Genomic DNA, 27,302 nt, shown 5'->3' on the forward strand with positions numbered 1-27,302 from the left:
GAAGTAGTTGTTCCCCTTGCTCTGCAAGGGCTGCGGCTTTTGTGGAGCGATGGGTAACGATGCTTCGTGGGAGTCAGTTGTAGATGTGTCCCTGGTTCAAGCCCAGGTAGGGGCGAGGAGAGGAACGGAAGCTATACTGTTACACTGGCAATTCTATAGTGCCTATAAGAACATCCAATAGTCAAAGGTATATATAATACAAATGGTAGAGAGAGAAATAGTCCTATAATTCCTATAATAACTTCAACCTAAAACTTCTTACCTGGGAATATTGAAGACTCATGTTAAAAGGAACCACCAGCTTTCATATGTTCTGAGCAAAGAACTTAGCTTTCTTACATGGCACATATTTCACTTTTACTTTCTTCTCCAACACTTTGTTTTTGCATTATTTAAACCAAATTGAACATGTTTCATTATTTATTTGACACTAAATTGATTTTATTGATGTATTATATTAAGTTAAAATAAGTGTTCATTCAGTATTGTTGTAATTGTCATTAAGCCGATAATGATTATATATATAATTGTCAGTTTAATCATTATCGGCTTTTTTGGATCCTCCAATAATCTGTATCGGCGTTGAAAAATCATATTCGGTCGACCTCTAATTATCAACCATCCTAGGGTCTGTTCAAAAGGATAGTGAGAGAACGAGTGAGAGAGAGAGTGTGACACAGCCAGCGCAGCCCGAGCCGACAGGCAGCGCAGCCCGAGACCGACAGGCAACGGAAGCAAAACAAACAAAAGGAGAAGAGAGAAGCGGAGGAACAAAGAGAGGAAAGAGAGAAGCGAAGGAACAGAGAGAGGAAAGAGTGAGGGAAGGGAAGAGAGAAGCGGAGGAACAGAGAGAGGAAAGAGTGAGGGAAGAGAGAAGCGGAACAGAGAGGAAAGAGAGAAGCGGAGGAACAGAGAGAGGAAAGAGTGAGGGAAGGGAAGAGAGAAGCGGAGGAACAGCGAGAAGAAAGAGTGAGGGAAGAGAGAAGCGGAGGAACAGAGAGAAGAAAGGGTGAGGGAAGGGCTAAAGATTTAACTACGACCCACCTCCAAGCCTCGACTTGGCCCACAACCCCAAAAACATAACAGCTCCACCGGTACGTATAGGAAAGCAGATATTCCATTACGCTCTATTGAGGAAGCCTCAATCATCTTTAAAGGAGGGCCGAACTTCCTGATTTGGCCTTGTTTTTCAGCAGGTTCATTAAGAAATGCAGTGGCCATGATTGAAGCCAAATGAGAGTTGTCTTGGGGGGGGGGGGGGGGGGGGGTTTAGCGTGGGTGTCTCGTGTGTGCTTGCACGTGGCAAGTGTTTGCACATTCACTCTGCCAAAACAGTACACAGTTACAGTCACCCATCCTTCTAGATAACTTGAAATGTCTAACCAGGTCTTCAGCCAGATGGTATGAAACTGAGGCAAAGTTCGTCAGGATTGAGATAAACCCAACATGAGGAAAACTATTACGGTACCCTTAACTCCGTTACATACCATGTTTTCCAATCAACTCGCAAATCTCAGTTTTGGATGAGACTGACTTCATGACCAAAATTATCCTTCTGACACTTTGTAGTACATTTTGACACTATAATAAGTGACAGATTTGACCTAATGAGCCGAAACCCACAACTAAGAGAAGTTCAAACAGAGAGAGGGGAAGTGGAGATTCCAAAATGTGGAAATCGTGCCAGAACTAAGAACATGATGAAAGTAGGGGCACTCCGCAGAGGGAAAAACACACAGCACTGACAGTAGGAAAAGAGGGAGGGCCTGAAGGAAGATCGAGGGAAAGTGAAAGAGTGGGAGATTAACAGCAAGAGAGTAAGAAACAGCAGGAGTGAACGAGAGGGAGAGAGTTTAAAAATTTTTTTATCAGGATGAGGTTGTCACACTGGTTTAAAATGTCTGGCAGTCAAGGTGCCCTGAAAAGAGACCAATATGCACACGCACGCGCACACACAGGAGACCAAAATGCACACACATACACACAGGAGACCAAGCACAAACCCCCAGCGCGCGTGCGCACACGCACACACACACACACGAGATCAAAATGCACACACATACACACAGGAGACCAACGCGCGCGCGCACACACACACACACACACACACACACAAGACCAACACGTGTACAAACACAACCAACAAGCGCACACACACAACCAACTCCTGCACACACACAACCAATGTGCACCCGACCAATGCTCGCATGCACACACACAGGAACATCATGCGCACGCACACACACGGCCATCACGCACCCGCACACACATGGCCATCACTCGCCCACGCGCACACACAAACAACACGCGAACACACACACGACCAACACGCGCACACACACACACACCCCCACGCACGCACACACACACACACACAACCAACGCGAGCGTGCACACGCGACCAAAACGCACCCACACGACCAAAACGCACCCACGCACACGCGACCAAAACGCACCCACACGACCAAAACGCACCCACGCACACACGACCAAAACGCACCCACACACACGACCAAAACGCACCCACACACACGACCAAAATGCACCCACACACACGACCAAAACGCACCCACACACACGACCAAAACGCACCCACGCGACCAAAACGCACCCACACACACACACCCACGACCAAAACGCACCCACACACACACACACGACCAAAACGCACCCACACACACACACACGACCAAAACGCACCCACACACACAACCAAAACGCACCCACACACACACGACCAAAACGCACCCACACGACCAAAACGCACCCACACACACACGACCAAAACGCACCCACACACACACACGACCAAAACGCACACACACACACACACGACCAAAACGCACACACACACGACCAAAACGCACACACACACGACCAAAACGCACACACACACACACACACACAACCAACACGCGCACACACACAACCAACTCCTGCACACACACAACCAACGTGCACCCGCCCAACGCTCGCATGCACACACACAGGAACATCATGCGCACGCACACACACAGGAACATCATGCGCACGCACACACACACATGGCCATCACGCACCCGCACACACATGGCCATCACTCGCCCGCTCGCACACACAAACACGAACAACGCGCAAACACACACACGACCAACACGCGCGCGCACACACACACACCATGCTAGACGAACATGCACACACAAACACGCGCGCACGATCATCCTGCACACGCACTACCAACGTGCGCATGCACATGACCATCACACGTGCACACACACACACACACGACCAACATGTGCATGCACATGACCATCACACACACACGACCAACGCACACATGCACATGACACGCGCATGCACACACACGACCATCACGAGCGCACGCACACATGACCAAGACGAGAGACCAACATGCACACACGACCAACACGCACACGCGCGGGCGTACACACACGACCAACACACACGCGCGCGGGCGTACACAAACACGACCAACACGCACACAAACACGACCAACACGCACACAAACACGACCAACACGCGCGCACACACACACACACACGACCAGCACGCGCGGGCGTACACAACACGACCCAAACGCACCCACACGACCAAAACGCACCCACACACACACGCCCAAAACGCACCCACACACACACGACCAAACCGCACACACCCACAAGACCAAAACGCACACACCCACACACACAAGACCAAAACGCACACACCCACACACACACAAGACCAAAACGCACACACCCACACACACACAAGACCAAAACGCACACACAAGACCAAAACGCACACACCCACACACACAAGACCAAAACGCACACACCCACACACACAAGACCAAAACGCACACACCCACAAGACCAAAACGCACACACCCACACACACAAGACCAAAACGCACACACCCACACACACGACCAAAACGCACACACCCACGACCAAAACGCACACACCCACACACACGACCAAAACGCACACACACGACCAAAACGCACACACCCACGACCAAAACGCACACACCCACACGACCAAAACGCACCCACCCACACGACCAAAACGCACCCACCCACACGACCAAAACACACGACCAAAACGCACCCACACGACCAAAACGCACCCACACCCAAAACGCACACACGACCAAAACGCACCCACACCCACGACCAAAACACACCCACACACACGACCAAAACACACGACCAAAACGCACCCACACGACCAAAACGCACGCACCCACACGACCAAAACGCACGCACCCACACGACCCAAACACACGACCAAAACGCACCCACACGACCAAAACGCACCCACACGCGACCAAAACGCACCCACACGCGACCAAAACGCACCCACACGTAACCAAAACGCACCCACACACACACACGACCAAAACGCACCCACACACACACGACCAAAACGCACCCACACACACACGACCAAAACGCACTCACACACACGACCAAAACGCACCCACACACACACCCAAAACGCACCCCACACACACACACACACACGCACACGACCAAAACGCACCCACACACACACGCACACGACCAAAACGCACCCACACACACGACCAAAACACACGACCAAAACACACCCACACGACCAAAACGCACGCACCCACACGACCAAAACGCACGCACCCACACGACCCAAACACACGACCAAAATGCACCCACACGACCAAAACGCACCCACACGCGACCAAAACGCGACCAAAACGCACCCACACACACACACGACCAAAACGCACCCACCCACACACACACACACACACACACACACACGCGCACACGACCAAAACGCACCCACACACACACGACCAAAACGCACCCACACACACACGACCAAAACGCACCCACACGCGACCAAAACGCACCCACACACACACGACCAAAACGCACTCACACACACACGACCAAAACGCACCCACACACACGACCAAAACGCACCCACACACACACGACCAAAACGCACCCACACACACACGACCAAAACGCACACACACACACACACACACACGACCAAAACGCACCCACACACACACACACACACACGACCAAAACGCACCCACACCCACACACACACGACCAAAACGCACCCACACCCACACACACACGACCAAAACGCACCCACACACACACGACCAAAACGCACCCACACACACACGACCAAAACGCACCCACACACACGACCAAAACGCACCCACACACACGACCAAAACGCACCCACACACACGACCAAAACGCACCCACACACACACACGACCAAAACGCACCCACACGCACACGACCAAAACGCACCCACACGCACACGACCAAAACGCACCCACACACACACACGCACACGACCAAAACGCACACGCACACGACCAAAACGCACCCACACACACACGACCAAAACGCACCCACACGACCAAAACGCACCCACACACACACACACACGACCAAAACGCACCCACACACACACACACACGACCAAAACGCACCCACACACACACACACACGACCAAAACGCACCCACACACACACACACACGACCAAAACGCACCCACACACACACGACCAAAACGCACCCACACACACACGACCAAAACGCACCCACACACACACACGACCAAAACGCACCCACACACACACACGACCAAAACGCACCCACACACACACACACGACCAAAACGCACCCACACACACACACGACCAAAACGCACCCACACACACACACGACCAAAACGCACCCCACACACACACGACCAAAACGCACCCACACACACACGACCAAAACGCACCCACACGACCAAAACGCACCCACACACACACACACACGACCAAAACGCACCCACACACACACACACACACGACCAAAACGCACCCACACACACACACACACGACCAAAACGCACCCACACACACACACACACGACCAAAACGCACCCACACACGACCAAAACGCACCCACACACACACACACACACACACGACCAAAACGCACCCACACACACACACGACCAAAACGCACCCACACACACACGACCAAAACGCACCCCACACACACACACGACCAAAACGCACCCACACACACACACACGACCAAAACGCACCCACACACACACACACGACCAAAACGCACCCACACACACGACCAAAACGCACCCACACACACACACACGACCAAAACGCACCCACACACACACACGACCAAAACGCACCCACACACACACACGACCAAAACGCACCCACACACACACGACCAAAACGCACCCACACACACACACGACCAAAACGCACCCACACACACACGACCAAAACGCACCCACACACACACGACCAAAACGCACCCACACACACACGACCAAAACGCACCCACACACACACGACCAAAACGCACCCACACACACACACGACCAAAACACACCCACACACGACCAACACTACACACATACACTGGAGGAAAGTACTGGCTACTGAGTCCCTACCCATTCGCACTACAGAATCAAGTTAGAAAGTAGGTCAACTGCAGCAAGTATGTGCTCATGATAATGGTTCTCCTCATTCCAGTTGATAGCAACACAAGATCAGTGAAATGCCATCCAATAAAAAAAATTGACCAACACTGGTCTTATTGAGGCAGATTTGTATCATAACATGTGGAGGGTGGTGGATTGCTAATCATTTTCTGGACGTTATTTGCGATGCCACACTAGGGACACGTATGATGAGATGAAAGGATCCACACATAATTAATTGATGACAGGCAGTGGTAGACTTGGACCGGAATAAGTGTCGGTACTCAGTTGGGGTTTCTGTACCTTTTATATTTAGATGCAGGAGCTCCACAACACTTTTGAGCTATAAGAGGAACAAGAGCTCAAGCAGTAGAACATTTGAGATGCCGGTACTCAGCTCCGGTGAGCTCCTGCCCAAGTCAAGCACTGATGGGATCAAGCCATGGAGTCATAACTACACTATTCCTTCAAAGATGTCCATATGGGGCAGATACAGCTTCTGTGTAAGTGAGAAGAAAAATATAACCTTAGCAGATATTGCATTTATGAAGCAAAACGTCAGGTTCAATGTATCAAATTCCCCTCAGAAGATTGTCCAACAACTTGGTAAGACGTGCAGGTGAGTCGGGCTCAAGATGAAGAACCAACCAGTCTGTCATTCAGTGATTTACAAGCCAAAGCCATGCCAACCCTATGACTGATTAGTGTCGGCGACATTAAACTAGAACCGCCTACTAAACAAGCATTTGTTTCAGGTTTGATATCTTTCATAATTGACATGTGAATAGGTGTCATAGCCTTTAACCACCAAGCCAATGTTGGTTGCCTTGAATTGTAAAACTGGGGGCAAGGACAAGACAAATTCATCACAACAGATTTAAATGCCTTTGCTTTTATATAAATTCACATTTGGTCAGGGGAAAAATATATATGTATTTGAATTGGTGAATGATGTATTTTTGACGTGTAATTTGCTCATAAGAATAATACTGAAAAAGTATTCGAACAAATGCAATAGAGAAGCCTATAGCAGCGCATATTCAAGGACTTTCGATGCATGGGGTAGACCAACACACCCACAGACAACTCTCATCCTTCTATTACTCCTCAATATGCAATTATTGCTGTTGAAACAAAGCCTTCAAATTGCCTCTCACTAGTCAGCAGATTATGGCTCTTTTCACACACCATTTTTCATTATTTTAAAGTTAATAGGGTACTCGATTTTTTATGCTCCTAAGCCGCACACTGGTTCACATGAGAAATGCTACACCCCCTTACGTCCATTTAGGCTGCATTTAGACATGTTTTCAAATAATTGGTCTTTTAAACAAATCACATGAGATTCTTTCACATAATATATTGTTCAGAGCTGATCTGATCGGTCAAAAATATCAGAATTGGGCTGCCTGTCTAAACGCAGCCTAAGTAGCGTAGAACGACTAAGAAGTAACCCCATACATGAGAGCATGCCGCGAATTTCAATGTAAAGACAAACACGAGCCACACATGCCTCCCCACTCACCGCCCAAGAAAGACTTTTCCAGGCGACAGTGTCTGTCTGTCAGTGAATAGCTATAATTATGTAGTCTATGGAGACATTCCTTCTCAAAAACGCAATGCAACAGCATTCCCTTTACAATGAGGTAACTAATACACAAGTCTGCTTTCCCGTTTTGAAACTATAGGTCCTTGCCCATGTTTGTTCAAATATAAAAACAAAACGGATATAGGGATGTTAGGAAAGGACGTGTGATAAAACATCGGTGAATTCAGCAATGACGTAGAGTGCCCAATTAGGCTCGAACTCTTCTGCTCAGCTTATTGAAGTTTCCTATGCGCTTGTACTGTAGCACAGTAACTGGATGCATCCACACACCTAACACACAACCCTTGCCAACGACACAATATCCGCAGTTTTCCCACTTCGGTGTTGATCAACCCTTCAACTGGCTGAATTGGGCTACATAAAAACACACATACACACACACACACACACATATATATATATATATATATTTTTTTTTTAAACTGTTGTATGCGCATCCAAGACAGCATACAAAACAACTACTTGTGAAGTGCAATAGGCTACACAGGTAAATAGACGGGTTACCAAAGCGCAACCAGTTGTTCGCCTAGTACAAGGGCTGTTTAGAAATCACAAGCTTCAAACTTGCAGTCAGACGCAAATGTTAAACAGACAAGACAAACTGTCAACATGGGAGCGAAAACACCCACATTTGTCAACCCCCATAAAACATTTCTCATTCAAACAACGCACAAGTGGATCTGGATAGGCCTACTTACAAATTCAAGTGATCCTTGGGTTAGATATCCATGCCATGATTAAATTCCAAAACTTAAGGACATTTTCACTCGTGACGGACTACTAGTGCGCTCACCACGCCGGCACCCTTCCTGTGAATGGAGAGGAATGCAGCTCGAGGCTTCCAGTGAGAAGCCAGCCTCGATGTGAGCAAGTAGCGCGTGGATATGCGCTGTCTTGTCCCAATACCTTGTATGGTCCACAGAGGGCGTCAGCGAGTCGGCTTGTGGCCACAGCATGTAATTGGCAAAACAATCTCACATTCTTGGTCTTTGATCTCGTTTCATAAAATGAGAGAGACATTTTCTCTGGGTGGAGCTGTGGAATGAATAAGGTTAGGCAATATGAATACCAAATTACCAGTCTACATTTTTCTTTGTCAATAAGGTTGTTCAAACAGGGTTCATTACAGACCTGTCTATAGAAAATGTTCTTTAAGACAGTAGAAGTGACTTTAAAACCTGAAATGTTAATATTCATAAATAGTCTCACAGAATCTCAACATCTTACAAAGTGTGTATTGGGCCCAGTTCCATGGGTCCCTCGGCAAGGAAGCTTTTGGGATAGCTGAGTTATTCCAACAACCACCTGGCTCTGCGTGTGTGCGCATGTGTGTGTGTGCGTGTGTGTGTGGCTGTCATGATATGGAGAGGTAGTAAACAGAGGATAAACAGAGGTAGCCATTTGTTTGTTTTTTGTTGTTGTTATTTTTCTTTGTATTTGTTTTTATTAATTTAATATTAACGTGCTCAGGAAAAGAACAAGCAGTTACATTGGACACATGCAGTTGAAATATGTACTGACTGATCTGCAGTTGAAATATGTACTGACTGATCTGCAGTTGAAATATGTACTAACTGATCTGCAGTTGAAATATGTACTGACTGATCTGCAGTTGAAATATGTACTGACTGATCTGCAGTTGAAATATGTACTGACTGATCTGCAGTTGAAATATGTACTGACTGATCTGAAGTTGAAATATGTACTAACTGATCTGTTCGGGGGCACAACTTTGGTTTTAGAAGTGGGGGGGGACATAACTTGGCAGGGGTCCTGCCATTTTGGGGGGCATCTGAAGCTCATTTCCTGCATTCTACACAATCTAATATGACCCATGGCCCTTCTAGTTGTCTCTATTTAGAACAAAAGGTAAGCAAAAATGCCCCCAGTCATCAAGCTCGGTAAGAGATCATTATTAAATATCTTTAAGTGATTGATAAGACTGAACTAGATCAATGGTAATTCAATAATCAGTATTGTGTTGCACCTTCAACCAATAGCCTAACAAATGAACAACTCTTACAAATAAAGTACAAAGACATCGTCTATAGCAAATGTCAGCCAGACCGCCCAGCCAGCTCGAGCCGCCTCTCTCCCCAACACAACTTCATTCACATCCTTTTTTTGATATCTCAAGGGAAAGGTTTGGAAAAACAAAAGTTTAATAAAAACACACATACACATTAACACACAGAGACAGTACACCCTTCATATAATTCATATCATAGGCCTAATAGTACTGTAGAGCTCTTTTTACTTGCACACAATATAGCTGGGTCACCTCGTCCTGCCCCTAGGGGTCCACGGCACTGCAGCACCCCAACCCAACACACCCCACTCAGCTTTTGGATCTTAGTGAAACTTTCATTATTGGTTTCAGGTGTGTTAGGCCAAGGCCAGAGTGACAACCAACAGGACAGCAGACCCATAGGGCCAGGACTGAGCAGCCCAGCAGCTAGGGATTGCCTAAATAGTTATCTCCCCTGACCTGGGCATGTTTTCAATACAGACTCCTTTTGTTGTACAGTATTCCATATCAGGCATCCAGTGAAATATAACTTTATATTTCTTCCATCCATTGTGGGAGGATAACCAATCTTCCAATAAATGGCAATGCATTTTTTAGCCATTATAAATGCTAGGTTACACAGTTTCTTCTGATAACAGTCTCCAGTATCAACATTTCCAAGCAAACAAAAACAGGGAAAAGGGAGGTGTAGACATTTTGAGATAAAAGCACATACTCTTTGCCAGAATTCCACCAGCCATACCATATAGACATATGTCCCCTTTTGTGTTTTACACCTCCAGCAGAAGAATTACATTTCTGAGAGCCTGAAATTAAGTTTCATTGGCATATAGTACATTCTACGGATTGTCTTAAAATGCAGTGATTTGTGTGTGAGATTACATAAACATGACATGGCATTTAACATATCTGTATCCATTCATCATCAATAACATCTCCCAGCTCTTCCTTACATTTTTGTTTTCCATATTTTGTGTCAACGGGAAAATACTATATCAACCCTTTGGTAATCAAATACTATATCAACAGTTTGGTAATCAACTTTAGAGGTTTGTCAGACTGCCTTAAAATAGTTTCAATCTTTGAAGCTTCTTGCTTGTCCAGTGTTTGCTGCACAGAGAGAATAAAATGTTGTATCTGCAAAAGTTCTCCTCTGCGCTGTCACAGACTGGTCTTCCCTGGTTGCCTGACCCTGATGAGACTCCTGTCACCACCTGATCCTGCTAAAACATGATGAGCATAGTGTTGTGTACTGACTGTACACCATGACAGTGAAGCGTGTATAGCTGTTTATACCGTGTCAGTATGAAAGTAGGGAATAAGCTAGGGAAACTGACATATCAATAAAGTTACATTGCTATACTGACTAATAAAAACTCACATTGTGCTGAAAAAACATCAGAATATCGGTCAAACACACACAAAAAACACATACACACACAGATTAGCACTCTTATACAAGCACACACTATACACAAATATCACACACACTTGAATAAACTCACTCAAATGTGCATATACGGTAGACGCACTCAAACACATCTTGTGCAAAAACATTTACACACTAGACACGTGCTCTTACATGCATTTCCAGTATGCATATTTACACCCACTTGCTGCAGTTCTCCATCTTCATCAGATCAATTGATCTCACCACAGGGGACACTATTTACTCTGCAGGGACACCTGTTACCCGAGGTGACACGTCACGCTAAGACCAACCAGCTAATGAGGATGTAATTGGCTAATTGTTAGCTCATGCATCCACATAAGCCTGTCAGGTCATTTACAAATTTCATTATGAGATTCATCCAAACCAGATGAGGAAACAAGTCGCCCAGGAACTGCCAATGACGATTAGGACATTAAACAAGTATTACATGGCAGACAGTTGATCAGATATGCTGTTTGAACCTGTTGCTTGTGATTGATCACATATCACAAGGTGGCAGTAAATAAGTAAAGAACTCTTAACACTAGAAGTGCCGAGGCAGTCATTTTAACTGCATGTGAATTTAAAATTGATGTCTCCCCCGTGGTGAGATGAATTGAGATGAATTGATCTGATTACGATGGAGAGCTGCATCGAGTGTGTGTGAACATGCACGTGTCTAGCGTAGGCTACGTGTGCCATCTTTAAATTAATGTAGTTCTGTCCTTGAGCTGTTATTGTCTATTAATGTTCTATATTATGTCATGTTTCATTTTTGTGTGCACCCCAGGAAGAGTAGCTGCTGCTTTCGCAGCTTCTAATTTGGATCCTAATAAAACTAAAACATTTAAATATCTCTGCCCGTTTCTTAAGTCATGCCTCCCTCCATCCTTGACTTTTCCTTATTAAGTCTATTTAACACGTTCATGTTGTTAGAATTTCGATATCTCAAACAGAATGTGTGTTATAAGCAGCTTTAAGAGGACCATAACATAGATGCAGGAAGTCAGGATACAAGCGCAGTGTGAGTTTAATGATAACGAACACAAAACAAGGGAACGACTAACAAGGGAAAAAAAAGTGATAGCACACATGTAAAGACTTCAACACAGGAATGACCAATATCAATATTCAGACTATGGAGTCACTGCAGAAGAATTAAAAGGTTCTAAGGAACATCAGACCAATGTCCCCTAAACCCAGAATAAAGGGTTTAGGGGATGGGGAAGCACGGCATAAAGAAGTGTTTTTGCCTTGTCATTATGGAGTATTGTGTGTAGATTGAGGAGGGGAAAAAGAACAATACTACCTGATGACTGACAGAACAGAGTGCTAGATAAATGGTAAGTAATCAAGGTAGTAATGAAGTCCAGGTGCGACTGACGATGGTTGAAAGGACCGGTGGTTAGTAAACCGGCAACATCGAGCACGGGAGCGGGAGTAGACCGTGACACAGATATGTCATGTTTAGAATTCTTTTGATATGAGAGCACCAAAAAGTGACTTTTTGAAATCTTCCTACAGTCACATCACATGCAGGTAAGACATTTATATATAGTATCAGAAAAAAACAGAATCTGAGTTTTCCAAAACACTTAGCATTGCCAACATTTTCCAAGAATAACCATTGTTCCATGCATGCATGGCTGCAGAATGCCTACATGAACATAAAGTCATGAAAATTCTTGCAAATATTTTTGGGGGGATATTCTAATGTTACTCAAGACCTTCATAAACACAACCAAAGGATACTTTTTCAATAGCATATATGAAATGCATTTATTAGACTGGTAGAATGTTATAGTCAAAATGACTAGTCATTGGCTCAAAGTGGGGTCCCTCAAGACCCGGCTTTTCTAGTAACCCACTGGGCACATACTGGTTGAATCAATGTTTTTTCCACATCATTTCAATGTAATTACATTGAACCAACGTGGAATAGACATTGACTTTACATTTGTGACCAGAGGGAAGGTAATATGAGTTAAGCATATCTTTCATATTCATGATTAATTTCAGAGTGCATTTCAGTTGTGGGAAGCTTTAAAACACTCAGGAGGCTTGTATCTTGGTAAACGGCATGCAACCCTATAGGCAGGGTTATTGGCTATGATTGAATGAGCATCTTCATATACCTCAATTATCAATTAACTATAAACACCACTGGGAATATCATCTATTATAAGCGGATCACCTGTCTGATCAAGAGCTATTCGGTAATGTTTTCCTCTCTGGAAACAATTGACTGACATTTGCTAAAAGGTGTATGTCATGTTTTCTAAGTGCTTTCCACTTCTGTTTAAAACACAGATTAGCGCACAGACTACAATGGCAGAGGAACATTTTCACTTTGAATTCTAGATAACGTATCTTCTTCAAAGCTCTTCAAATGTATGTTTACATTATACCAGGTAGTATTTGTGTAATCAATCGCTCACTACCTTCGGGTGGGTGGTAAATGATGCTAAGCTACAGTACTTAGCGGCTCAGCTTACCCCTACTTTAAAGATGAAGGCACCTAGCTTTCTCATCTACAGACTGAAGTACCCAATTATTATTACAATCTGGGGAAGCGAACAGAACCCAATTAGTGGCAAACAGTCTTTTTCGTTGTTCCTCTGCTGGAATCAAACTTTCTTCCTCAGCCCTCTGAAGTCTCTGCCTTGATGTGTGCGATGTAGGGTAGCTGGAAAACAGCAGCTTTTGACTGAACTCAACACGTTTAATTATGATCAAGATTACTGGAACTTGTGTTCCGGCATCTCTTTGACACATTAGCGGTTTTATGTAGCTCCCAGGGATGTTCCATTTGGAGGACACTGGTGACAGAGAGACGACACTGGAGAGAGAGATGGGGGAAGAGGACGGACTCAGCCAAACTAAAAAGTTATAAAGCAAACCAAATGCAACTATACGGAGATATTATGTGATAAGATGTAAAAGCAACAGGAAAACATGATCTCATGTGAAATAAATGTGACAACAATGTCAACTTGATGCCATGAAACTACACATGCTCTTAGAAAAAAAGGGTTCCAAAAGGGTTCTTCAAACCATCCCAAACCATTATAAGTAAAGAATGAAATGGTATGGGTTTTTAAAACAAATGGTGTGCTGTTCAGCTAAAACATGATCCAACCTGTGATTTGAACACAAAACCTCTGGATTTTAGGTGAGCAGATCTTTCTTCTGCGCCACAAAGTCTGTAGCATTCTACTACACATTCAGTAACTACACTAGATCTATGCACTTAGCAAAAGAGTGCCTGCAGTGCTGTTTTAGTTATCAGTTAATATGACATTTCTCTCATTATTGATTTCATTTACAGTGCCTTCAGAAAGTATTTATACCCCTTGACTTATTCCACATTTTGTTACAATAACGACAAACCAAAAAATGCGTTTAAATGTGAAATATCACATTTACATAAGTATTCAAACCCTTTACTCAGTACTTTGTTGAAGCACCTTTAGCAGTGATTACAGCCTTGAGTCTTCTTGGGTACAAAGCCACAAGCTTGGCACACCTGTATTTGGGGAGTTTCTCCCTTTCTTCTCCAAAGATCCTCTCGAGCTCTGTCAGGTTGGACAGGGGGCGTTGATGCATAGCTATTTTCAGGTCTCTCCAGAGATGTTAGACCGGGTTCAAGTCTGGGCTCTGGCTGGGCCACTCAAGGACATTCGGAGACTTGTCCTGAAGCAACACCTGCATTGTCTTTGCTGTGTGCTTAGAGTCATTGTCCTGTTGGAAGGTGAACCGTCGCCCCAGTCTGAGGTCCTGAGCGCTCTGGAGCAGGTTTTAATCAAGGATCTCTCCGTACTTTGCTCCATTCATCTTTCCCTCGACCCTGACTAATCTCCCATTCCCTGCCACTGAAAAACATCAGCATGATGTTGCCACCACCATGCTTCACCGTAGGGATGGTGCCAGATTTCCTTCAGAAGTGATGCTTGGCATTCAGGCCAAAGTGTTCAATCTTGGTTTCTCATGGTCTGAGAGTGTTTAGGTGCATTTTGGCAAACTCTAAGAGGGCCTCCTTTTACTGAGGAGTGGCTTCCATCTGGCCACCCTACCATAAATGCCTGATTGGTGGAGTACTGCAGGCAGAGATGGTTGTCCTTCTGGAAGGTTCTCCCATCACCCTAGACGAAGTCTGGAGCTATGTCAGAGTGACCATCGGGATCTTAGTCACCTCCCTGATTAAGGTCCTTCTCGATTGCTCAGTTTGGTTCCAAACTTCTTCCATTTAAGAATTATCGAGGCCACTGTATTCTTGGGGACCTTCAATGCTGCAGACATGTTTGGCCATGCTGGTTAAGTGTTACTTGAATTATAAATAAATCACTGACAGTGTCACCAGCAAAGCACCCCCACAACATCACACTTAACGGTGGGAAGTATACATGCAGAGATCATCCGTTCACCTACTCTGTGTCTCACAAAGACATGGCGGTTGGAACCAAAAATCTCAAATTTGGACAGTTTTCCACCGGTCTAATGTCCATTGCTCGTGTTTCTCGGCCCAAGAAAGTCTCTTCCTCTAATTGGTGTCCTGTAGTGGTGGTTTCCTTGCAGCAATTCGACCATGAAGGCCTGATTCACGCAATCTCCTCTGAACAGTTGATGTTAAACCGGCGACGTCGAACGCCGGAGGGGAGGGGCAGGAGTAGACGTGACAGTCTTTTACTTGAACTCTGTGAAGCATTTATTTGGGCTGCAATTTCTGAGGCTGGTAACTCTAATGAACTTATCCTCTGCAGCAGAGGTAATTCCTGTGGCGGTCCTCATGAGAGCCAGTTTCATCATTGCGCTTGATGGTTTTTGTGACTGCACTTGAAGAAATGTTCAGTTCTTGAAATGTTCCGTATTTACTGACCTTCATGTCTTAAAGTAATGATGGACTGTTGTTTCTCTTTGCTTATTTAGGCTGTTCTTGCCAAAATATGGACTTGGTCTTTTACCAAACAGGGCAATCTTCTGTATACCACCCCTACCTTGTCAGAAGTCACTAACTTTCTGTAAAAATGTATTCTAGTGAGATCATTTTTTATTTCGGGAAATGAATAATGAGTATGTCCACTTCACCATTGGACCACTTTATTGGTAAACTACACAGTAATGTAAAAGTTGGAATTTTTAGAGATCATTTACTTAATATAATTCAGTTTTAATCCAGAGAGGTTAGAAAAATGATCTAGATCCCCTATGAGGATGTGCAGGGATCCAAATTGCAAAAAAACAACAACATGAACCGCCAGCGTACAATAACACCTTTGTTTTTAAGCCCTGGATTTCTAGCCCCTTGATATTATTGTTGGATCTGATTTTAATAGCTAACATTTCGATGGCCATAATAAATAGATATGCCGATAGCAGACAACCTTGTTTACTCCTCTTATCAGATTTTACACCTGGGGTTACTAGACATAACTTTAACCCATTGTATATGAAATTCCCCAAAATTAAAATAGTCCAGTCATACTTTATCAAAGGCCTTCTCAAAGTCAGCTATGAATACCAGTACGGTTATTGCGGAATTGAAAAAAGTTCTAATTTAATACAGTTGATGCGTGTATGTTTCCAAATAAGATGCACTGAAATAAAAGCAATTTCCGAAAATGAACACTCGGTTTTCGGAAATTGCTTTTAATTCAGTGCATCTTATTTGGAAACATACACGTATCAACTGTGATATTTTGTCTGATCTCGCAAACAATGTAATGTATGTATAGATATGTGTAATCTAGAGCCAAACATGTTCCTTTTCAATCTGAGGGTATCCTGCTATTGACACACTTGTGGAATTATTCAACTGAACATGACAACAACAGTAATCAATGAGGCAGTCAGGATAGCTCAGGTGTGTGCAGGTAGGCCTAGACCACATATGTCAGAGTCAAGGCCCGCGGGCCACATCCGGCCCGCAAGAAGGTTTTTTACGGCCCCTGGGATGATCTTGATTTATTATTAGAACCGGCCCGCAGCAAGCCGGCAGCCCGCAGATCTTTTACACGCACCAATACTACATTTCCCACAATGCAAAGGTGACGCACCGAGCAGTAGGCTGCTTCATTTCAATATTTATTGGCACAGCAGTCGTCAGCATCACAGTAAAATTAACTTTCAGATACCCATCAAAAATGGCAAAACGGAAGGTGGATACTGAGAACCGGGGGTTTCAAACAAGGTGGGAGTCGGAGTATATGTTCACGAAGGTAGCTGGAAAACCTGTGTGTCTTCTGTGTGGAGAAAGTGTGGCGGTACTGAAAGAGTATAATCTGAGACGACATTATGAAACGAAACACGCGGACAAAAACAAGAATATGGACATGGAACAAAGGCTACAAAAGGCAGAGGAATTAAAACGAGGCCTCAAATCTCGACAGGCTCTGTTCAAAAAAGCCAAATCACAAGGCCAGGCTGCTGTCAAGGCCAGTTTTATTTTGGCAGAAGAGATCGCTAAATCAGCCCGGCCATTTACGGAGGGGGATTTCATCAAAAACTGCATGATTAAAGTTTGTGACGAAGTTTGCCCAGAAAAAAGGCAACTCTTTTTAAATGTGAGTCTGAGCAGAAACACCATTGTTTGGCAGCACATACCTGTGTGAACAACTGTTTTCTTTGATGAACCTGAACAAAACATCACACAGAAGTCGACTTACTGCTGAACACCTCCACTCAATTCTGAGGATTTCTTCAGCTCAGAGCCTTACCCCGAACATTGATGAACTTGTGGAAAAGATGGGACACCACCAAGTATCACCCTCAACCTCAAACAAGTGAACATTACTGTGCAATCACATATTTAGAGTTTTTACTCAGTTCAAGTTTAAAAGTTAAAATTTAATATTTGTTTTCACTGCATGTTACTTCTCCTTAAACAAAGTGTTGTTTTTGATTAATAGATTTTTGCACTTTATTTTTTTGTATTTCAATCCAATTATATTTTAAAAATATTTCAGTTGAGTGGATGATAGAAAATTGCTATTATTGTTTTTTCTTTGAAGTAAATTTAGCCCACTTTTGCTAAAATAGAAAATATAGTCTACTGATGGTGCCTTGAATACCGGTTTCTTTCATTTAATGTTCATGTTATGGGGATATTTATATAAAGGAAATTTGTCTTTTGTGTCTGTTGAAAATTAAAGATTACTGACAGAGCCATAAGAAAATATTGCTTTATTTATCTGATCATATTGTAATATATTTGTTAGGTTTTCAGTAGGTTCAATTAGGTTCACTAGACTATATGCGTCATTTAAAAATTTTCAATGAACATTCGAACAGTCCGGCCCTCGTCTTGTAGCTGATTTTTTTATTTGGCCCTCCGTCCATTTGACTTTGACACCCCTGGCCTAGACAGAGGACGTGTTTGTGGATCCAGCCCCTTTAGGTTAATGAATTCAAATATGCAAATACACCAGTGTATTTATGGAAATTAGGCACATAATTTGTTATTTTAACACATAACATAAAATAAATACCTGATACCATTACAAAATGTATATATGAGTGCATTCTAAGAAAAAACGGGGAAATTTGACAATACATTTTACCTGAATTTACACCAAAATCCCTGAACTCATTATTTGTCCGTGCCAGTAAAATATTTTATGTGCTATAATTCAATCCAATACCTAGTAACTTCATCCATTCTCCAACTGTTGCATTTATTATCATAAAAAATAAAAAACTTCTAACATTTTTGATGACCATTGCTACTGTAAGCCTTGTACCATCTTGTCCAATAACTAATAATACTAGTGTAACATTGGTGTTACTGTAGAAAAGCTGCATCTGTGAAGTTGGTTGATTTTTCAAGAGAATGAAGGAGAACTACTGTTGATAAATAATTATGAAAAGCATGGGTTTTACTGAGTAGACGTCACATTTTGGGTCTACTCAAACGTGGAGGGTTTAGGATAAAGAGTTCTCAACCAATAATGTCAGCAAATGTACAATGCTTGACCTGACTGGAATGTCCATAGACTGGAATGTCCAAGAATGTGTGGTAGGCTAATAGAAGTGGAGAAGGAGGAATTTAACAACGGAGTAATACCACATCATGTTTTTCCCTTTGTTTTCTCCTCTGTGTGTGTGTGGGTGTCTGTAACGGTCGTCGTATGAAGAAGGTGTGGACTAAAGCGCAGCATGGTAAGTGTTCATGTTATCTTCATTTAAACTGAACACAAAACAAAATAACAAAGATAATGAATGAAAAACGAAACAGTCCTGTCAGGTGCAGAAACACAAAACAACTACCCACAAAACCCATGTGGGCAAGAGCTACCTAAGTATGGTTCTCAATCAGAGACAACGACAGACAGCTGTCCCTGATTGAGAACCATACCCGGCCAAAAACAAAGAAATACAAAAACATAGAAAAAAGAACATAGAACGCCCACCCTAGTCACACCCTGACCTAACCAAAATAGAGAATAAAATGCCTCTCTATGGCCAGGGCGTGACAGTACCTGACTCTAAAGGGGAGGGTCCGGGTGGGCCTTCTTACCGCGGCGGCTCGGGTGCGGGAAGTGGACCCCGCTCCACCTCAGTCTTGGCCCCGGACTGAAGACTCTCGTAGAGGGCGCCACTGGACTGAGGGGCACCTCTAGACTGAGGGCCGCCTCTGGACTGACGAGCGGCTCTGGCAGCTCCGGAGTGAAGGGCGACTCTGGCAGCACCTGACTGACGGGCGACTCTGGCAGCTCCTGACTGACGGGCGTCTCTGGCAGCTCCTGACTGACGGGCGGCTCTGGCAGCTCCTGACTGACGGGCGGCCTCTGGACTGAGGGGCTGCGATTCTGGCAGCTCCGGAGTGAAGGGCGACTCTGGCAGCACCTGACTGACGGGCGTCTCTGGCAGCTCCTGACTGACGGGCGTCTCTGGCAGCTCCTGACTGACGGGCGTCTCTGGCAGCTCCTGACTGACGGGCGTCTCTGGCAGCTCCTGACTGACGGGCGTCTCTGGCAGCTCCTGACTGACGGGCGTCTCTGGCAGCTCCTGACTGACGGGCGGCTCTTGCAGCTCCTGACTGACGGGCGTCTCTGGCAGCTCCTGACTGACGGGCGTCTCTTGCAGCTCCTGACTGACGGGCGGCTCTGGCAGCTCCTGACTGACGGGCGTCTCTTGCAGCTCCTGACTGACGGGCGTCTCTGGCAGCTCCTGACTGACGGGCGGCCTCTGGACTGAGGGGCTGCGATTCTGGCAGCTCCTGACTGACGGGCGGCCTCTGGACTGAGGGGCTGCGATTCTGGCAGCTCCGGAGTGAAGGGCGACCCTGGCAGCTCCGGAGTGAAGGGCGACTCTGGCAGCTCCTGACTGACGGGCGACTCTGGCAGCTCCTGACTGACGGGCGGCTCTGGCAGCTCCTGACTGACGGACGGCTCTGGCAGCTCCTGACTGACGGGCGGCTCTGGCAGCTCCTGACTGACGGGCGGCTCTGGCAGCTCCTGACTGACGGGTGTCTCTGGCAGCTCCTGACTGACGGGTGTCTCTGGCAGCTCCTGACTGACGGGCGTCTCTGGCAGCTCCTGACTGACGGGCGGCTCTGGCAGCTCCTGACTAACGGACGGCTCTGGCAGCTCCTGACTGACGGGCGGCTCTGGCAGCTCCGGAGTGAAGGGCGACCCTGGCAGCTCCGGAGTGAAGGGCGACTCTGGCAGCTCCTGACTGACGGGCGTCTCTGGCAGCTCCTGACTGACGGGCGGCTCTGGCAGCTCCTGACTGACGGACGGCTCTGGCAGCTCCTGACTGACGGGCGGCTCTGGCAGCTCCTGACTGACGGGCGGCTCTGGCAGCTCCTGACTGACGGGCGTCTCTGGCAGCTCCTGACTGACGGGCGTCTCTGGCAGCTCCTGACTGACGGGCGTCTCTGGCAGCTCCTGACTGACGGGCGGCTCTGGCAGCTCCTGTCTGACGGGCGGCTCTGGCTGCTCCGGACAGGAGGGAGACTCTGGAAGCGCCAGACAGGCGGGAGAACCTGGAGGGAGGAGACGGAGAGACAGCCTGGTGGGTCCTGTGGCAGACCCATGCACCAGAACGCACACCCTAGTCACACCCTGGCCTAACCAAAATAGAGAATAAAAAGCCTCTCTATGGCCAGGGCATGACAGTGTCGACACACACACACACACACACACACACACACACACACACACACACACACACACACACACACACACACACACAGGATCCTCACTAACAGTCCTCCGACATTAGCTCCCCAGTGAGCCAGAACAATTCAACACAACAAGCTTCTTTTATATATGTCAAAATAGTGACATTTAACCATTGTAGTTATAAGTCAATTGAGCTGAGATATTAGTTGTCACTGTGGGTCCTTCCTCTCCCCACTCTCCATCTCCGCCTCTCCCTGTGTGTCTCTCTATTGTTGCACGCTCACACTCCTTCAACCTCTATCCTCCATCACTCTCTCTTTCTAGATGTCTTTGTCTACCCTTTGTCTCTCTTTCTCTCTCTGACAAGGCAAGGCACTCATTGTACAGATGTAGGATCTTAATGTGAGCCAGTTTGCTACAGCAGGAAAATAATAATGTAGCAAAAAGAGATGTGAATTACCATGTGGGTTATAATTCATGGACATATTTTAAGGCGTTCATACATTTTTCGTAAGGGAAAATCAAGTCTGAAATTCAAAAGTGGCAATTACGAACTTCAGAAGCCTTCTAAAACCTCAAATACACCAGTTTTAAATGTCATGCATTCCATTGAAGTTGTCCGGCAACAGGGTGATCAAATTAAGATCCTACACCTGTACAGTATGTGTCTCACTGTTACACCCACCAAGACTAAACACAGGAAAGTGATGTAAAATTGTGCTGCAGTACTATTGTCAGTGTGTGTATGTGTGTGTGTGTTTCTGTGAGTGTGTGTGTGTTTCATGCATGCATGTGTATGAATGTTTAAACACAGGCTAAATATGCTGAGAAGGCACACCTATCCCTCAGTCTAACAAGGTACAGCAGACAGTGTACTCCACATAGTTAATTTGAGTTTAACAGACATTAAAATCCCTGAACACTGTCTTACTGTAAGAAAACAACAGTAGTCTACACAATCTCTACCGAGCCCAAAGCTATACAGCATTTTTCTTTTTTTTCTAATGATACTGGAAATAGTTCAGAGGGAAAGGAGAATCATTTGACTCTGCTTGTGTCCTTTGAGATAGCGTACCGTGCTCTAGCGGTAAATTCACTGCGTCTTTGGGGGGTAAAAAGAAAGCGAGTACGAAAATAACAAGCTTCCTCGCTCCCCAGTCTACCTCACACAATTTAAAATGTTCTCTAGCTTCAGTGTCAAACTAGCTGCAGAGAATTGCTGTCTGTGCTTATTCGAAGCCCCGTCAGTGCTTTGAAACACTACCCAATTCAATGAGGGAGAAAACAGACTGTCTATGCAGTACAGTCTCATTATAATATATCAAAATAGTGCCGTTTAACCATTGTAGTTATAAGTCAATTGAGCTGAGATATTAGTTGTCACTGTGGGTCCTTCCTCTCCCCACTCTCCATCTCCGCCTCTCCCTGTGTGTCTCTCTATTGTTGCACGCTCACACTCCTTCAACCTCTATCCTCCATCACTCTCTCTTTCTAGATGTCTTTGTCTACCCTTTGTCTCTCTTTCTCTCTCCAACCACCTTTCAGTCTCTCGTTATCTCCTTCACTACTCACTTCTCCTACCTCTCCACATCTGTCTTTATTTCTCCCATTGTCTTTCTTGCAGAGACAAACAAATGCAGTCCTTGCTCGCTGACACACTCATTCAATGACGCTTGATCACTTTTGTCTTCCTTTTGTGATATTCCTTAATTTCTCTTTCAAATACTTTCAGGTTAAATGTATGGTATTCATACTGTAGGTTGCGACTGTACCACTCGACAGAAAAAGGCAAGTTTGTGCTAACAAAGTCTACTAACAAAGTACACAATGCAGTGAACATATGCTATTGACTTGTTGGTCGGTCTGAGTGCAAAGGCCTACAGAATGACTAAGCAAGGCACTCAATGTAAGGATGTACTGTATGTGTGTGTATGTATACGTGTGTGTGTGTGTGTGTGCATACGCATGAATGTTTAAACACAGGCTAAATATGCTGAGAAGGCACACCTATCCCTCAGTCTAACATGGTACTGCAGACAGTGTACTCCACATAGTTCATTTGAATTTAACAAAGATTAAAATCGCTGAACACTGACTTACTGTAAGAAAACAACAGCAAGTCTACACAATCTCTACATAGCCCAAAGCTATACGTCACTTTCCTTTTTTTTCCAAATTTTATTTCACCTTTATTTAACCAGGTAGGCCAGTTGAGAACAAGTTCTCATTTACAACTGCGATCTGGCCAAGACAAAGCAAACCAGTGCGAGAAAAACAACACATGGGATAAACAATCGTACAGTCAATAACACAATAGAAAAATCTGTATGCAGTGTGTGGAAATTAAGTAAGGAGGTAAGGCAATAAATAGGCCAATAGTGGTAAAATAATGACAATTAGCAAATTACACTGGAGTGATATACAGTTGAATACATTTAAACTCAAATACATTTAAAGTCACATTTTCACAATTCTGACATTTAATCCTAGTAAAACATTCCTTGTCTTAGGTCAGTTAGGATCACCACTTTATTTTAAGAATGTGAAATGTCAGAATAATAGTAGAGAGAATGATTTATTTCAGCTTTTATTTCTTTCATCACATTCCCAGTGGGTCAGAAGTTTACATACACTCAATTAGTATTTGGTAGCATTGCCTTTAAATTGTTTAACATCGGTCAAACGTTTGGGGTTGCCTTCCACAAGCTTCCCACAACACAATGTCTCTTTCCTCCTGACAGAGCTGGTGTAACTGAGTCAGGTTTGTAGGCCTTCTTGCTCGCACATGCTTTTTCAGTTCTGCCCACAATTTTTCAGAGCTTTATGATGGCCACTCCAATACATTGACTTTGTTGTCCTTAAGCCATTTTGCCACAACTTTGGAAGTATGCTTGGGGTCATTGTCCATTTGGAAGACTCATGTGCGACCAAGCTTTAACTTCCTGACTGATGTCTTGAGATGTTGCTTCAATATATCCACATCATTTTCCTACCTCATGCCATCTATTTTGTATAGTGCAGCATGTACCCCCACAACATGATGCTGCCACCCCCGTGCTTCACGGTTGGGATGGTGTTCTTTGGCTTGCAAGCCTCCCCCTTTCTCCTCCAAACATAACAAAATGTTCATCAAGGACAACAACCACCCGAGCCACTGCCTGTTCACCCCGCTATCATCAAAAGGCGAGGTCAGTACAGGTGCATCAAAGCTGGGACTGAGAGACTGAAAAACACCTTCTATCTCAAGGACATCAGACTGTTAAACAGCCATCACTAACATTGAGTGGCTGCTGCCAACATACTGACTCAAATCTCTAGCCACTTTAATAATAAAAAATTGGATGTAATAAATGTATCACTAGTCACTTTAATAAACAATGCGACTTTATATAATGTGTACATAGCCTACATTACTCATCTCACACTCACATTAACATCTGCTAACCATGTGTATGTGACCAATACAATTTGATTTGATTTGATCATTATGGTCAAACAGTTCTATTTTTGTTTCATTAGACCAGAGGACATTTCTCCAAAAAGCACAATCTTTGTCCCCATCTTACAGTTGCAAACTGTAGTCTGGCTTTTTTATGGTGGTTTTGGAGCAGTGGCTTCTTCCTTGCTGAGTGGCCTTTCAGGTTATGTCGATATAGGACTCGTTTTACTGTGGATATAGATACTTTTGTACCCTGTTTCCTCCAGCATCTTCACAAGGTCCTTTGCTGTTGTTCTGGGATTGATTTGCACTTTTTGCACCAAAGTTCGTTCAACTCTAGGAGACAGAATGTGTCTCCTTCCTGAGCGGTATGACGGCTGCGTGGTCCCATGGTGTTTATACTTGTGCACTATTGTTTGTACAGATGAACGTGGTACCTTCAGGCATTTGAAAATTGCTCCCAAGGATGAACCAGACTTATGGAGGTCTACCCTTTTTTTCTGAGGTCTTGGCTGATTTCTTTGGATTTTCCCATGATGTCAATCAAAGAGGCACTGATTTTGAAGTAGGCCTTGAAATACATCCACAGGCACACCTCCAATTGACAGCTTCTAAAGCCATGACATCATTTTCTGGAATTTTCCAAGCTGTTTAAAGGCACAGTCAACTTAGTGTATGTACACTTCTGACCCACTGGAATTGTGATACAGTGAATTGTAAGTGAAATAATCTGTCTGTAAACAATTGTTGGAAAAATTACTTGTGTCATGCACAAAGTAGGTGCCCTAACCGACTTGCCAAAACTAGAGTTTGTTAACAAGACATTTGTGGAGTGTTTTAATGACTCCAACATAAGTGTATGTAAACTTCCGACTTCAACTGTATGTGCAGATGAGGATGTGCAAGTAGAAATACTGGTGTGCAAAAGAGCAGAAAAACAAAAACAAATATGGGGATAAGGTAGGTAGCTGGTTGGTTGGATGGGCTATTTACAGATGGGCTGTGTACAGCTGCAACAATCGGTTAGCTGCTCTGATAGCTGATGTTTAAAGTTAGTGAGGGAGATATATGTCTCCAACTTTAGTGATTTTTGCAATTCGTTCATTGGCAACAGAGGACTGGAAGGAAAGGCGGCCAATGAAGGTGTTGGCTTTGGGGATGACCAGTGAAATATACCTGCTGGAGCTCGCGCTGTGTGTGTGGGTGTTGCTATGGTGACCAGTGAGCTGAGATGTAATAAAACTGGAAATAGTTCAGAGGGAAAGGTTGAATCATTTGACTCTGCTTGTGTCCTTTGAGAAAGCGTACTGCACTCTAGCGGTACATTCACTGTGTCTCTGGGGGTGTAAAAAGAAAGTGAGTACGAAAATAACAAGCTTCCTCGCTCCCCAGTCTACCTCACACAGTTTAACATGTTCTCTAGCTTCAGTGTCAACCTAGCTGCAGAGAATTGCTGTCCGTGCTTATTTGAAGCCCCCTCAGTGCTTTGAAACACTACCCAATTCAACGAGGGACAAAACAGACCATCTGGCTATGCAGTACAGTCTCATTACAATATGTCAAAATAGTGACATTGTAGTGATGTCACCTAAACTGACATAATGGTATGGGGGTGGGGTGAAAGGAAGTACATTATTGGGCTGATGTCAGCAACATTATGCTATACAAGCTATAGCATGTAGATACTGTAGCTCTGATCTTTGGCATGTTTACATATGAGCCAGTGAATGTGAATTTGCCATTTTGGTGTACAATATAAGCATAGATTGCATTTTGATTACTGATAGTGTTATTTTGGTTTCGTTCTGCCATTTCTTGTTTTAGTTTAGATTATTTGTGTACTTGTTTAACATATTACTTCACAGTTGGTAAGACAAGCATTTCTCTGCACCCGCTGTAACATCTGTGTACGTGACAAATAAACGTTGATGTCTGCCAAGCTAAAACTGATCCAAGGCCAGTGTCATTACAACAGCACCGCTATAACACCTAGCACATCTGGACTGTGATCAAGGAAATGTGAATCTGCTTACATGATCAATTATGACCTACATACATTATGATCATTGTTATGATTTGGATGATAATGCATTTGCACACACACTGAACTGAGTCTATTGCTATGGCCACAACGGCAATAATAGGTGATTACTATACCCTGTACTATCATA

The 27,302-nt window shown here is 44.7% G+C and overlaps 1 protein-coding gene across 1 annotated transcript in view; it reads right to left on the minus strand.

The window, feature by feature from the left end:
• The window catches only part of LOC115120658 (plexin-A1-like), a 409,850-nt gene extending 400,907 nt beyond the window's left edge, over nucleotides 1–8,943 (minus strand). Inside the window, exon 1 of the mRNA XM_065003449.1 lies at nucleotides 8,809–8,943. The gene's annotated coding sequence lies outside the window, so the exon portion shown is untranslated. The remainder of the gene's footprint in view (nucleotides 1–8,808) is intronic.
• Between the last annotated feature and the right edge of the window lie 18,359 nt (nucleotides 8,944–27,302).

Source organism: Oncorhynchus nerka, linkage group LG2 (genome assembly GCF_034236695.1).
Source record: "Oncorhynchus nerka isolate Pitt River linkage group LG2, Oner_Uvic_2.0, whole genome shotgun sequence".
NCBI lineage: Eukaryota > Metazoa > Chordata > Actinopteri > Salmoniformes > Salmonidae > Oncorhynchus > Oncorhynchus nerka.